Below are 15,082 nucleotides of genomic sequence, written 5' to 3'. Positions count from 1 at the left end.
GAGCAGGAAAGCTGACGTTTCGGGTCTAGACCCGAAACGTCAGCTTTCCTGCTCCTCTGATGCTGCTTGGCTTGCTGCGTTCATCCAGCTCTACACCTTGTTATCTCAGATTCTGCAGCATCAGCAGTTTCCACTATCTCCTAACCTAGGCCCTAACTTTTTTCTTATTTTAAAGGTAGGCGTAAAACGTTGTGTTCCAGATGCAATTCGATTGGTCAAATTGCTCAACTTCTAGCAAGTCACACTTTAGTTTAACTGTAGTATAGAAATGCAGACAAAATAATAAAGAAAATAATTGGCTTAACTGTAACTCTGAAAAAGTTAACAAAATAATGTATGGATTAACGAAATAATATATGAATTAACTACTATTTAACTGTTCCAATATAGTAACATCCCATAAACACCCCCTTGGCAAATGCAAATTTTGTAAAATAGATTGTCTTAAGTGCAGTTCTAGCAACAGGAAGATAACCCCGCTTTTAGCTGCAACATACAGAGGAATAAGAGCTTCTAGATCCAGCTTCAAAACCCTGGCAACTGTAGAAAGCTAAACCTAAAAGTCTTGGTTGTGAGGGAGCTTGACCCGACCCTTTCAGACTGCTTCTATTGTTCCAACCATTTTAAAAAAAAAACTCGGACTCCGAAGATGTTTATTGGCTATGAGCAGACTGCTTGGCATATCTATCTCAACCTTTTTTCATTAAAAAATACCAGGACAAAATACACCTCTTAAAGCCATAGTATCTGCTCGTTGATCCCAATCCTAAATGCTGAACTTTATCTTTTTTCTCATTCAGAATACCTCAACCGCTGAAAATGATTTGTTTCTATTGGTTTTGTCATGTCCCTTCAAATGATTCCACCAAAATACGTGTTATTCACCTCTGTTCAAGCCTGTATGCTTTCTAATACCAGGCAGCTTCCTTGTACATTATACCTTTTTTTTTCCCCTATTCATTCACGGGATGAGGGCGTTGCTGGCTAGGCAGTGTTTATTGCCCATCCCTAATTGCCCAGAGGGCAGTTTAGAGTCAACCACATTGCTGTGGGCCTGGAGTCACATGTAGGCAGACCAGGTAAGGATGGCAGTTTCCTTCCCTAAAGGACATTAGTGAACAACAATTGACAATGGATTCATAGTCATTGTTAGACCCTTAATTCCAGATGTTTATTGAATTCAAATTCCACCATCTATCTTGGTAGGATTTGAACCCAGGTCCCCAGAACATTATCTGGGTCTCTGGATTAACAGTCTAGCGAGAATACCACTAGGCTATCACCTCCCCTGCTCTACTAGCTCAACAGCTTCGTAAATTTTGTATTAAAAACTGCACACAGTAGGCAGTTGTGGCCTTACTAGAGTTTTTGTGTGGGTTCATCATTATGTTGTACCTTCTTTATTCATTGCCCTTTGTGCTTAAAAACCCACTTGATTTTGTTTTGATCTTTATCCACTGGAGGTACTGCTATTTATATTTTGTGAACCTGAATCCATCTGCTTTGCTACTCGTCTGACTGTCCCATTCATTGAACAGGTTGATTACAAAATATCTACAAAGCTGTTATTTCACACCTCTGGACCATGTGGAACCTGAACCTGGGCCTCCTGTACCAAAGTAGAGACATTACCATTGCACCACAAGAGCTCCCTCTCAATTGTATAGTTACAGTATTTGTTCTTTTTTAACTTGTGAAAGATTTTGTGCAGATGTGATGATAATTGCCAGATCTATCATTGGTTTTGATTTTCTGATGAAAGAATCTTAAGTACCCCATTACATTTACATTTTCTGCCTTAAGAACACATTTCTTTATTTTGCAAATTAGTGATTTGAAGTGATATTCAATTTAAAGATGTGGCTTCCACATTCTAAAGTTGCAACAATTCATTTGATTTGAAAGAACAACAGTTCATTGTGTGTTAATTTTCTTGAATGTTATGTATAAAAATTCATTGCTGTTCACATCTGAAAATGACTGCTTTAACATATGCTGGAGTCTATATTCCAGTCCAAAGCAACCCAGTCATTTGTGAAGTTTTGATGCTAGTTGGCCTTGACCTGTATTTCCAAGCTGTCCATTTTCAACCTGACCATATTGCTCAATAGTCCTGAACCCATGCAGTGGTAGGTTGTGAGGAAGAGTTAGAGAGTCTGCAATAGGATATCATGAGATTGAGTGGACAAAAATTTGGCAGGTGGCAGCAGGTAAATATGAACTATCTTTTTCGCTGGAAGATTAGAAAAACTGAATACTGTTTAAATGGAGAGCGCTGACAGAAATTGCTAATTTCTGGGCCTCCGGATGAGGAATCTGCATGTCCACATGTATGCATTAGATAAAGGTAGTATGTAGGTGCATTAAATGATAAGGAAGGTAAATAGTGTTGTATTTTGCAAGAGCAATAAAATGAAAAGTGGGCAAGTTTACTGCAGTTTTGCAGGGCATTGGTGAGACCACATCTGGAGCACAATTTACATTCTGGCCTCTTTTTTACATGCCATTCAGAAAAGATTCACTCAACTCCTTTCTGGTATTAAAGTCTCAACTTAGAAACAAACCTTGAACAAGTTAGACCAATATGCATTGGGGTTCAAGACAATAATCTTAATGAAATGCGCAATCTTGAGGGTACTGGCTAGGAGGATGTTCTCGCTTTTGGGTGAAACAAAAACTATGGTACAGAACTTAAGAAAAATAGGGGTCTCTCTTAAAGCAGATGAGAATTATTTTTTCTCAGGTAGTTGATAGAGCATTGAATTCTCTTCCCAAAAAGTAGTAGAGAAAATGTATTTAAATTTATTCCAGGGTATATTAGTTAGATTTCTGATAGACAATAGCATTCACGGTTATGGAATACAGACAGGAAAGTATAGCTGAGACCATAAATAGATCAATTAGCTTACTGAGTGGTGGAAAAGACTGAAATTACCTGCTCCTGCTCCAGAGTCCTATGTTCTTCATGTTGACTGTCAGCTGGGCCTCCTGCTCTGCTGCACCTGATGGCTGTTAGAATTGTAACCACTATTTTGGCAGCATTGGTGTTTTCTTTAAGTTGCAAGTGGCATGAATATTTGTTGTATCTTGTATAAAGTATCTACCACTTGGAAAATGATTGGAGCATAGATGTATGCTAATGGGCTGGCAAAATTGAAATCAGCTAAATGACAGTAGACACTTTGTACCTGGAAAATATGAAGTTTGTATGGTATAACATCATAGACAAATCAGTATAGCTTCATGCCAATACAGCTGCAGTTTATATTTCACTGGGGCAGTGCACTGGAAATCATGCCTCATTATTTCAGAAATTGTCACCAAGGCAGCATGGTGGCTCAGTGGTTAGCACTGCTGCCTCACAGTGCCAGGGACCCGGGTTCGATTCCAGCCTCGGGCGACTGTCTGTGTGGAGTTTGCACATTCTCCCCGTGTCTGCTTGGGTTTCCTCCGGTTTCCGCCCACAGTCCAAAGATGTGCAGGTTAGGTGGATTGGCCATGCTAAATTGCCCGTAGTGTTCAGGGAGGTGTAGATTTAGGTGGGTTATAGGGGGATGGGTCTGCGTGGGATGCTTTGAGGTTCGGTGTGGACTTGTTGGGCCAAAGGGCCTGTTTCCACACTAGGGATTCTATGAAGGTTCAAGATTCTGAAGTAACAAACATTACTTGATTCAGGTTGACAAAAATTAATATTCATCAGAAGTGATTATGTAGACAGATTGAAACACACTCACTGAAACAGGGAAAATAAACGTGTGCTCTTGACAGAGGGAAATTGGGAAACTAGTTCAGTGGTGTCTGTTCACAGGATCTGCTTAGATGGTTCTTGTACTGATCAGATCATTTTGTTTCTTTCACATCTGTCTTCTCCAGATGGTTCGACTAGTTTGCAAGAGAATCACAGTTACTGGTTCATGTATCAAAGGTCTCTGACTTTTTAAGTTAAAAGTCACTGCTCGTAACAATAGCTGGAGGAAAATAAACTGGTTTTCTTTGGGCTTAAATGTATTCTTTCTGCAGAGAACAGATAGATGTGAAGCCGGTAGAAATCTGAAGGCTTTCTTGGATCTTGTTCACAGTCATCTTCCTGAGAACCAATCGCATGGTTGTTCATAGGCAGAAGGCCTGTCATCAGTAATTGGTCACTAGTTCACAAACCATTCAGCCACTTTACCAACCAAAGCTCCGTCTGTGTACAACAGCTCAATTCCATCTCCTCTGCAACCACAATTGAACCACTGATTCACGATCTTCCAACAATCCTTGGTTTTAAAGCAGTTCTTTTCTCATTTCAATGCACAACTTAAAATACTGAAAAATAAAAAGACCTGGTCTGTACACTTCTTCAGATCTCTTATTTGCCTTTGGAATGGTGGGTGCATTTCTGGAAGATTACAGTATATTTGTGTAGGAGTCTTCCGTACTATTTCGTCCTGTATGAATGGTTCGAGTAACTGGTACATGCATTGAACTGCTTTAAAATTCTGGTGACTGAGAGAAAACTTTGTCTTCTCTGAAAGGTGGATGCCTCTGGCATTCAGAACTATTTTGCAAGCATTGCAGCTGATATCCACTTTTAGTGTATGAAGTGTTTCCAACTGGGACTATGGGCCTATCAGGAATGGGAGAAATATCTTTTTTTTTCTTTACCTAGAGCCACTGAATTTAAATGTTTGTTGAGAGAATTGACATCCTGGGATCTTAACAAAATGAGTAATAGATTTGATTGCTCCTGGAGATCTTTCTAAGATCAAAGTGCATCATACTTGATAATAATTATAGTCCACTACAACAACAATAAACCTCAGGTGACTAATGCAGACTAAATACTTGAGAAATAAATTTCCTTTTCTGAAAGGATATTAAAAATCAGCATATATCTGTCTTTACATTTGTGATTCGTAAGTTTCACCAACCATTAGCTAAGGCTGTAGAATTACCTGCTTGGAAAAAGTGTGCCCGTTTGTGGGTTACAGGCAAAAATGCTCATCTGAAGTCAATTTACCAATTCTGCTTGGTACCCTCCGTCTAGAATGTTCCATTAGATAAACTCCTTAATGTTTGACAGTTGTGTAGCACGAAATTAAAACTTATCGAGTGATGTCATTACTTTTAATTTACTAAACAAAGATTTCTACTGTTGGACAGATAAATTTGCTAACTTAGGTATTGCATTTCTGTAGACTAAAGCCGTTGGATATTGAATTTATGAAACGCCTACATGAAAAGGTCAATATCATTCCACTCATTGCCAAAGCAGACACCCTTACCCCTGAAGAATGTCAGCAGTTCAAGAGACAGGTGAGAAGACAGTTGCTAGTAGTTTTGAATGTATTATCTTTTCTTGCAAGATGTGTTTGACCAGGTCAAAGTTATATTTCAACAAATCATTTTGTACAGTGTCCATCATTACAGCAGAGATTTCTTAACGTGATTATATGGTTAGAAGCAAATGATGACAAACTCATCAGTGCATGTAAAGTTTAAAGCAAGGGAGCATTTGAAAATTGATTCATTCATCTCATGCAGACTATTATGGCATGATTGAGTAACTTGAGGGTATTATCTGGGACAAAGCAGTGTGCTTGACTGTCACTGTACCCACCACCTGCAAACATTCCCCCCGTAAACTACTGATGCGCAATGCTAGCAGTGTGTATAGTGGTATGAAATGCACATGATAACTCACTGAATTTTCTTCATTAGTACCTTCCAAGCTCACGACTACTACCACCTAGAAGGGTAAGGGCAATAGATGCGTGGAAATACCACCGCCTTTAAAATGTTCCCTTCCAAATGACACATCTTCCTGACTTGACACTGAACCATTATTTCGTCACTATCACTGGATCAAAACCCTGGAATTCCTTCTTTTATAATGTGAGGGTCTCCCTACCCTCCAAGGACTGCAGTGATTCTTGAAGGAAGCTTAAACTTGGGTGTAAATTGAATAGAACCTGGGAGACGTGCAAAACATGAAGAAAATTATGGACAATCGTGTCATGGATAACTATTCCACCAAGCACTGAACACGAGGAAACCCAAAAGAATGATCTTCACAACATCTTGTCTTGGACAATTAGGGTTCAGCAGTAATGCTGGCATAACCAGCAATGCCCACATCCTGTGATGGTATTTTTTTAAAAAATATGCCCCAGTTTACAAGTCTGCACTGACTGCTGTAGTGTGAAAGGTTCCCGTGATTCTTTTTGATGTTCAAGTCCCCAATATCTTCAATTTTGAAACTATAGAATTCCAGTTTAACTTCTCACAGTTTGCTCCTAAAATCCCTCCTACATCGTGCTTGAACATTGCAAGGCTTAAAGGGATGTTGTAAAATAAGAAGTACAGCTTATGCGCTAGGTATATAAAAAAAAAAAAAAAAAATTTAGCCAACAGCTTAAGTCTTTCACTCACATTTCATAGAATATCCAATGTAGAGGAAACCATTGCGCATTTAGTGCTTGAGCTAGCTTTTGGGTATAGTATCCAATTAATTTTGCTGCCATTTTAATTTGCAATGCTGCCTTTTTTTTTTGATGCCAGGTATTTATCCGGTACCCTCCTCAAAGTTACTGTTGAATCTGATTTCATTAACAGCAGCATTTCCCAGATCATAACTCACTTGATGGAAAGAATTTAACCTTTCTTCTCTTTATGGATAACAATTCAGCAATAACTATTTTTACAGGTGATGAGAGAAATCCAGGAACATAAAATAAAGATATATGAATTCCCAGAAACTGATGATGAAGAAGAAAACAAGTTGGTAAAAAAGGTTAAGGTAGTGTATCATTTGGAGGCTTGTGTTTCCAGTACGTTCCCCCATATTACTAACGTGATTAGAGACTTCTCTGGAGGGAAACATTTGTTATAACTTAAGTAACTTATTGAATTTTAGTGGAATCACCATTTCATGCTGAAGGAAGTATTACCTTTATACTAATGTTAATTGGAATAATTTAAAAATTAGATTCATGTTTTCATGCAGATTAGTTTGCTGAAGCACTCTTTTATTCTGTAAAATACAATTGCATCAATTTTCAAGTAAATAATGTTATAGAATTGCATATTCTGTCTGACAAATGTATAATTCACTTTTGCAATGTGTAAATGGATCTTAAAAATACATTATGGATTTGAATCCCATCGACAAAAATAATGTAGCAGAACTTGAGTATAAATTAAAAATTGAATAGAACCTGGGAGACCGGTAAAGTGTTAAGGAAATTTTGGATGATTCATGCTATAGGAGACTATGCCACCTGGTTATCCGGGGCACTCCGCATGAGGAAACCCAAAAGAACAGTGTTCACAATGGAGTGTATAATAGCAACTGTTTTAAAGTTGGCTTCAGTTGCATAGCAGTAAAAAAAAAAACAAAAAAACAATTTACTGTATCTTTGAAATGCAGCCAAAAATTGACTGAAACCAAAGCTTGGCAGCATCTACACTATGCCTTAATAAATGCATGTTAATGAATAAATAACAACTGCATCAGAATCGGCTTAATTTGAGGTGCAAAATTTGCATGTATTGCATTATTTGAATCTGATGCAAGGAGCTCACTCAACTTCAAGCAATCTGGGCTACAAGAGTTCTCTGCTCATTTTCTAGTGAAGATGATGGCATGTATGTTTGAATCTTTACAGTTACAATGGGATCAAACCCTTCAATTTAAATATAATCCTGAGGTATATGTTGTATTGTTACTAAGTGGCAAAGGGGAAGTGAGGGGATATGACACACAGGTGCTGTGAACAGGCCATGTGTGAAGGATATGAAGAGACTGAAAATTAAATGGATGGATGGGTGGGTGGGGAATTCTTCGGCCTGAGAGTGGAATGGATAGCAAGAGGCTGAAAGCAGCAAAGTAGTGTTGAGAGAGAGCTTTGCTTTGGTGTGCAGCTCTTTTGACAACTGCATCATGTTTGGTAAATGAACCCTTTCCTGTGTTGAAAAATTAACTTTTAAACATTGCGTTTGGGAAAAAACACATGGAATGTTTATCAACCAGAAAATTCTGATCTAAATCCTAAACTGGTTTTAACTGAGTTTTTAAAGTACGTAGCTATCATTTAACATGCTAAAATAATCACCCTAACATAGGGCAGAAATATTGCCCTAATGAATAAGTTTATCAAATATGGTTGCCTGTCAATTAATGAGCAATTAGAAATATGCCGGTGAAATGCCTGCCTAATTGGAGTGATTTGCTGTGCATAAAGAAAAGGGTGTGTTTTAAGTGTCTCTTGTAGTGCAGTGCAGTGTAGTGTCCCTGCCTTGGGCCAGAAGGCCTGGGTTCAAGTTCCACCTGTTGCAATAGTGTGCCAAAACATGTCTATAAATAGGTTGATTAAAATGTCTACCATTGAAAAGCCAGCAATGAGCAGATGGTAAACGTGGAATATTTGCCGTACAGGTGGAGGCCATTTAGTAGATTGTAGCTGTGCAGCTAATTATTTTTTCTCCTCTAAAATTGCTGTTCATATGCTGAATATTTTACACCCATATGATGAAAGGGCATTGGCTTGCTAAGAATTCCAGCATGTTTGCATAGACCAGTTAATTCTGGATAGGATCATTTTCATTTCTCTGCAGTTAGACCACACTAGTCTTTCCTTTTTCAATTATTTGTCCAATTCCCTTTTGCAAAATAGTATTGAATATCCTTTCACCACCATTTCAAGTAGCACATTCCAAATCATGACCTGCTAGGGGTGGCGGGGAGGACTTGATCTCACTTCTGGTTCTTTTGCAGAATTTTAAATTTTTCTTCCCCTTAACCCCTCTCCTGACAATGCTAACTTCAATTTCTCCATATAACAGAAGTCTTTTATCCCTTGTACCATTCTGAGCAATCTCCTCAGGATCCTTTTCTGAAGCGTATTGCTAGAATTGGACACAGTACTCCAGATGGGAGCTATGTATTGATTTACAAAGGTTGAGCATAAATTCTGTACGTGGCAATGTAATGTGCACAAGATTATTTTCTTTTAGGTTTTAAAATCGTAAATGCTAATTTGATCCCAAATTATATTTGAAGTTTTAGCTGAAATGAAGTCCCATAAGTTGACTTCAATTTTTCCACAATCTTAACTGTTAAATATAACTGGACAAACATTGTACTGATGTATTTGAATGTCAATCTTTTCCAGGATCGTTTACCCCTTGCTGTTGTAGGTAGTAATACTATTATAGAGGTGAATGGAAAACGAGTCAGAGGAAGACAATATCCTTGGGGAGTTGCAGAGGGTAAGCCTACGTGTTTCTTCCTTTCATTATGTTGAAGCTTGTAATCGTTTAAATTACTTGCAAACAATGATATTAATTTTTTTAAAAATTAAACTTGACGTTTGCAGTACCTGTCTATTCACACAGTATCTTAAAAAGAAAGGCTTGAATTTAGAGTTATGAAGGTTTACAGCGCAGAAAAAGACCTTTGACCCATTGAGTCTATGCTGCTAATGGACATCTAAATACTACTTAAATATTACATTTCAGTAATGACTTTCGTTCTCTCAGGATGCTATTTTTCAGCCACTGAAGTACCCTTGAAATGTAGGCACTGTTGCATCCAAGAAACTCATCAGCCTGCACATGAGCAACATGACTCGATAACCTGATTTTTCTGATGTTGTACAAGTGATGAATATTGACCCTGGAATACAAGCGTGAACTCTGTCAGTATGACGTTTAGGTTCAATTATGTACTTAAATTTCTCAAGTAGCAGCAGTTTGACAAAATAGCGAAATAAATTCTCTGAAAGCTGCGGTTTTTGAGTCTGAGAGAATTCCCAATGATAAGTGTTTGCTGCAGTTCTGACCTAAACATAATGCAAATGGAAAGTTTGCTTAATTCTTAAAATTAACACTTAAAGCTTTGATAAAACAGGGCAATCAATGAAAATCATTGATTTTGTTTTGGCTATTTTCAACATTGGTTGTTTCCATGCTGCTGAAATCAACATTTGGTTCATATTCTTAAGGAATCTGGGCATTTTTTGGAATTCAAAGTTTAAATGTGCAGCTTTTGATGCACCGTTTGAATTTTGTGACAGGGATGCTTAATTTGAGCCATGGTGTAATGAATGACTCTGGCAACTTATTTCACCAGTGGTGCAAATTCATGTGTTTAATTAGATGAGATTTTAGCTTTTAGGAGATGAGTAGTCGGTCGCGTATCTAAAACTGAAGATGCTTCTTTACTGTGGTATCAGATATGTCACATTTGGTTTTATGTTTCATTATCTTGCACAGTACACAGAGTGCTTTCAGTGCTGCAGTGTTTGGGTGATCTAAGTTTTTACTATTTGCATTCCTCCAAATAATTTGGGTAGAAGTCACCATTTTCAGGACAGAGGGATTTCCTTATTCAACTTTCTAAGCAGCAGGGTTTGTCCAAGTAATTATGGGATCAGACAAAAGGTAATCTACATTACCAATTATATCCCTTTGAACTTCAAGCCATGCCATCAGTGTGAGGGTCAAATTCTTTATACAACCTCAACTTGAAATTCAAACAGTGTTAAATCCTACAGTAAGAAGAAAGTAAGTCATGACTTCACGGTACAACTCTGGGAGTAGGGAATGTGGAACTCATGGCCCAACGAAATGCTTGAGGCATTCAACATAGATACATTTAAGAGGAAGTTAAACAAGTACGTGAGGGAGAAAAGAAAAGAGGGATATTTTAGGTTGTGAAATAATGAGACGTAGACGACTTGTGAAGTTTAGATTGCTTGAGCAAAATAGCCTGTTATTGTGCTGCATATGCTGTCACTTTTGTGCACTAATTTAACCATTTGCCAGACACTGTCGAAGATTGTTAAGTTCTTTAATGGATCACTTCTGTTGGACATGATTTTGCTTTTATTTTGTGTGAAGAGTGCATTCATGTTTCTTTGCTGAGTTGTCGTTGTTAATTCAATATGCCTTTTACACATGTCCAGAGGCATTGAAATCAATTGTTGAAAAAAATTTATGTAGCTCGTCTTGCTGTTTGTTAGATTACGAGGAGGAACTGGGAGTTTTGAAGAAGGGCCTGTGGACTTGAAAGGTTAACTTTCTTTCTGTTTCCACAAATGCTGCCATGTCTGCTGAGTTTCTCCAGCAATTTGAGCTTCTGTTTGTTTTACGCAATCCAGTGGCCTTGCTGCTGAAGTGCTGCATGTGTTTTGCACTTGAAAGCTACTCTAGATTACCAAAATACTGCCCAGAAGCAGGAGTGGGCTTGGTGAGAGCATGCACGTTGTATGCACAAATGAAAAAAGAGACCATTTGCAAGTGAGATAACAAGGTATGGAGCTGGATGAATACAGCAGGCCAAGCAGCATCAGAGGAGCAGGAAAGCTGATGTTTTGGGCCTAGACCCCCCTTCAGAAATGGGGGAGGGGATGGGGATTCTGAAATAAATACGGAGAGAGGGGGAGGCGGATAGAAGATGGATAAAGGAGAAGATAGGTGGAGAGGAAACAAACAGGTCAAAGAGGCGAGGATGGAGCCAGTAAAGGTGAGTGTAGGTGGGGAGTTAGGATGAGGGTAGGTCAGTCCAGGGAGGACGGACAGGTCAAGGAGGTGGGATGAGGCTGGTCGGTAGGAGATGGGGTGGGGCTTGAGGTGGAAGAAGTGGATAGGTGGGAGGAAGGACAGACAGCTTAAGGAGGTGGGGACGAGCTGGGCTGGTTTTGGGATGTGGTCGGGGGACGGGAGATTTTGAAGCTTGTGAAGTTCACATTGATACCATTGGGCTGCAGGTTTCCCAAGCGAAATGAGATACTGTTCCTGCAACCTTCGGGTGGCATCGTTGTGGCACTGGAGAAGGCCCAGAATGGACATCCCATCCAAGGAGTGGGAGTGGGAGGGGGAGTTGAAATGGTTCGTGACTGAGAGGTGCAGTCGTTTGTCGCGAACCGAGCGTAGGTGTTCCACAAAGCGGCCTCCAAGCCTCCGCTTGGTTTCCCTGATGTAAAGAAGGCCACATTGGGAACAGCGGATACAGTATTACCACATTAGCAGATGTGCAGGTGATGTGGAAGGTGTTCTTGGGGCCTGGGATGGGGGTGAGGGGGGAGGTGTAGGGGCAGGTGTAGCACTTCCTGCAGTTGCAGGGAAAAGTGCCGGGTGTGGTGGGGCTGGAGGGGAGTGTGGAGCAGACAAGGGAGTCACGGAGAGAGTGGTCCCTCCGGAAGGCACATAAGGGTGGGGAGGGAAAGATGTCTTTGGTGGTGGAGTCAGATTGCAGATGGTGGAAGTGCCGGAGGATGATGCGTTGGATCCGGAGGTTGATGGGGTGGTATGTGAGGACGAGGGGGATTCTGTTTTGGTTGTTATTATGGGGAGGGTGTGTGAGGAATGAGTTGTGGGAAATGAGAGAGACACGGTCAAGGGCGTTTTCGAACACTGTGGAGAGGAAGTTGCGGTCCTTGAAAAAACGAGGCCATCTGGGATGTCCAGGAGTGGAATGCCTCATCTTGGGAGCAGATGCGGTGGACGCAAAGGAGTTGGGAATAGGGGATGGCACTTTTGCAGGAAGGTGGGTGAGAGGAGGTGTATTCTAGGTAACTGTGGGAGTCGGTAGACTTGAAATGGATATCGGTTTCTAGTTGGTTGCCAGAGATGGAAACAGAGCGGTCCAGGAAGGAGAGAGAGGTATTAGAGATGGTCCAGGTAAACTTAAGGTTGGGGTGGAAGGTGTTGAAGTGGATGAACTGTTTGAGTTCCTCATGGGAGCACGAGGCGGCGCCGATACAGTCGTCGATGTAACGGAGGAAGAGGTGGGGGATAGGGCCAGTGTAGCTTTAGAAGAGGGATTGTTCCATGTATCCTATAAAGAGGCAGGCATAGCTTGGGCCCATGCAGGTACCCATGGCCACATCCTTTGTCTGTAGGAAGTGGGAGGAATTTGCAAGTGATTTGGGAATGTTGATGTTTGATTGAAGTGAAACTGAAGTGAAACAGATGATCTAAACTGGTAAAACTGTGACCAGACATGCAGAAAACCATCTGTCTGCAGTAGAGTTCTTTAAAGAGTTCCAAGGCCAAATGTGGGTGGAGGTGACTTCTATTATTTATAGATTAAGCATCTTTTCTGAATTTTATTGCTTTTGGGGTTGTGACTGAGTTATTCTGATCAGAATTAAGGTACTCAAGGGAGCAAGTATGTGATGTTATATTATTGGGTGACTGCCCTGTCTATTATTTAAATAACTCAACTAAAAGTTTGTTTACCAATCAGGTATCTTGAATTAAAAGTTAATCCTGTATTTGTTTAATTCCTTGATGAATTTGCTGTCGCATGTGGGGAGTACAGATGATGTTTTTAATCTGTTCGGAATTATGTTTTAGGAATAGAATTACAATGGTTCTGGTTGTTTCAGAAATTAACTTACACTTGCGTTGAAAAAAACAGGGCATGTACATATTAACAATTCTAAAGAAATTGCATTTGTTTGTTCTGTTAGAGCAAAAGGCAGATGAAAAATATGTATCCTTGCAAGTTTCAAGCCAAAAGCATCTTTACTCAAAGGAGGACTATGTGGTGAACACAAAGCAGCATTTCCAGGCACCAGTTCCAGAGGAAATGCTTTCCAGTCTTTGTAGTGTATTGCTGTCAGGAAATTGAGGGGCCTGGTTTTGGGGCAGCAGCAGTTGTACCAGTGAAGAAATAAGATTGGAAGATTGTCTTGTCCCTGTAGGTTGCTGTTGAGATTCAGAGCAGGATCTGACTGAAATGTAATGCTGTCTGTTTGTGGTGGCAGCACTTAAACAGGATAAGTGACCATAAACCCCTCTTGATAGGTAGGGGCATGATTTAAACAGTGACTTTATTTTTCCTGCCCTTGTCTGTATTGAAAAAGTGGAATAATAGTTGACTTTCATGTGCAAGCCTTTTGTCCAAATGTTCTCTCCTAATTGAAATGCAATCCTTTTAGAAAAGTAAACTTGTGTGCTAACTAGATTTAATAAATTAAAGCCTTGGCCTTTAATAGCTGTTACTTGCAGTGAAAACTTGCAAATGATTTACTGTAAATCTACAGCAGTAGAGAGTAATATTTTTCTATGATAGAAAAGATACAGTAGAATATCTATCTTAGTGTGGTGAGATCTATTCTGAGTTTTAGCAATCAATAGCTGTGTATATCATGAAGTTTTAATAATAGTGAGTGTGTGGAGGGAGTAGGGGGTTGAAGGATAGGAGATGGACTTGTCAAATTTTTGAACGTCCCCCTCCTGAGAGTTTGTTTAAAAAGAAAGAAAAATCACTAAAAATTGATGCAAACTTTAACGAACTTGGCATCTTTTAATACCTATATGCATTGTCGTAGAAGTTCTCTGTTTATTAAATGATTACTGGCCCACTCCCTTTAAAGTTGTTGACTTTTTATTTCCCCAGTTTGTTTTATTCTTTTCCTGGATTTTTTTTAAACTTATGGTGTTGACTTTTTTTTAAACTTTATGTAGTTTGTAACACTTAATGTGGCCAGTAAAGGAGCAGAGCTCCTAGGTTAATTGGTAACAATAACCAGATCAACAAGTTTGTAATAGGATTTTTACTGTCATGTGATCAAATTCGAAGCAGTGATTTATTGTTATAACTACCTAATTATCTATCTGTGTAGATGGGTTTTATTATGTTCCATGCGTGCAGTGAGTTGGTTGTTGGTGAATCATACAAAATGGGGACAGTTTTCAACCCAAAAACTGATGGATTTGGATCAGATATGAATAACGATGTGAAGAATCTGAATGCCAACCTCAAACTACCCAGTTCTGGTTTTAATGGAAGACATGGAATGAGAAGCTGAAAATTGCTGGTTGTAGAAATTAAACACCTTGCCTGTGACTTCCTAAAGCCAGTTTGCTTGCTTGACTCATTCTTGCTGTCTAGAAGAAGTTGAGTTGGTGAGAATACAAATAAAGTTGTTTTTTGGAGGTGATCACATGCGTAGTTCAGATTTTGAGTCATCTGATGATGCAAAATTTTGCAAACTTCATGTATCCATTATGGGAGTCATTGTATTTCTTGAAATTGCTGACCTTGTGATTTCCAGCTTTGCTGCTTAACCCCTTGTTTTGGTGA

Source organism: Rhincodon typus, chromosome 4, assembly GCF_021869965.1.
Source record: "Rhincodon typus isolate 14 chromosome 4, sRhiTyp1.1, whole genome shotgun sequence".
Taxonomy (NCBI): domain Eukaryota; kingdom Metazoa; phylum Chordata; class Chondrichthyes; order Orectolobiformes; family Rhincodontidae; genus Rhincodon; species Rhincodon typus.
The sequence above is the reverse complement of the archived record's forward strand: the minus strand, read 5'-3'. Positions refer to the sequence as shown.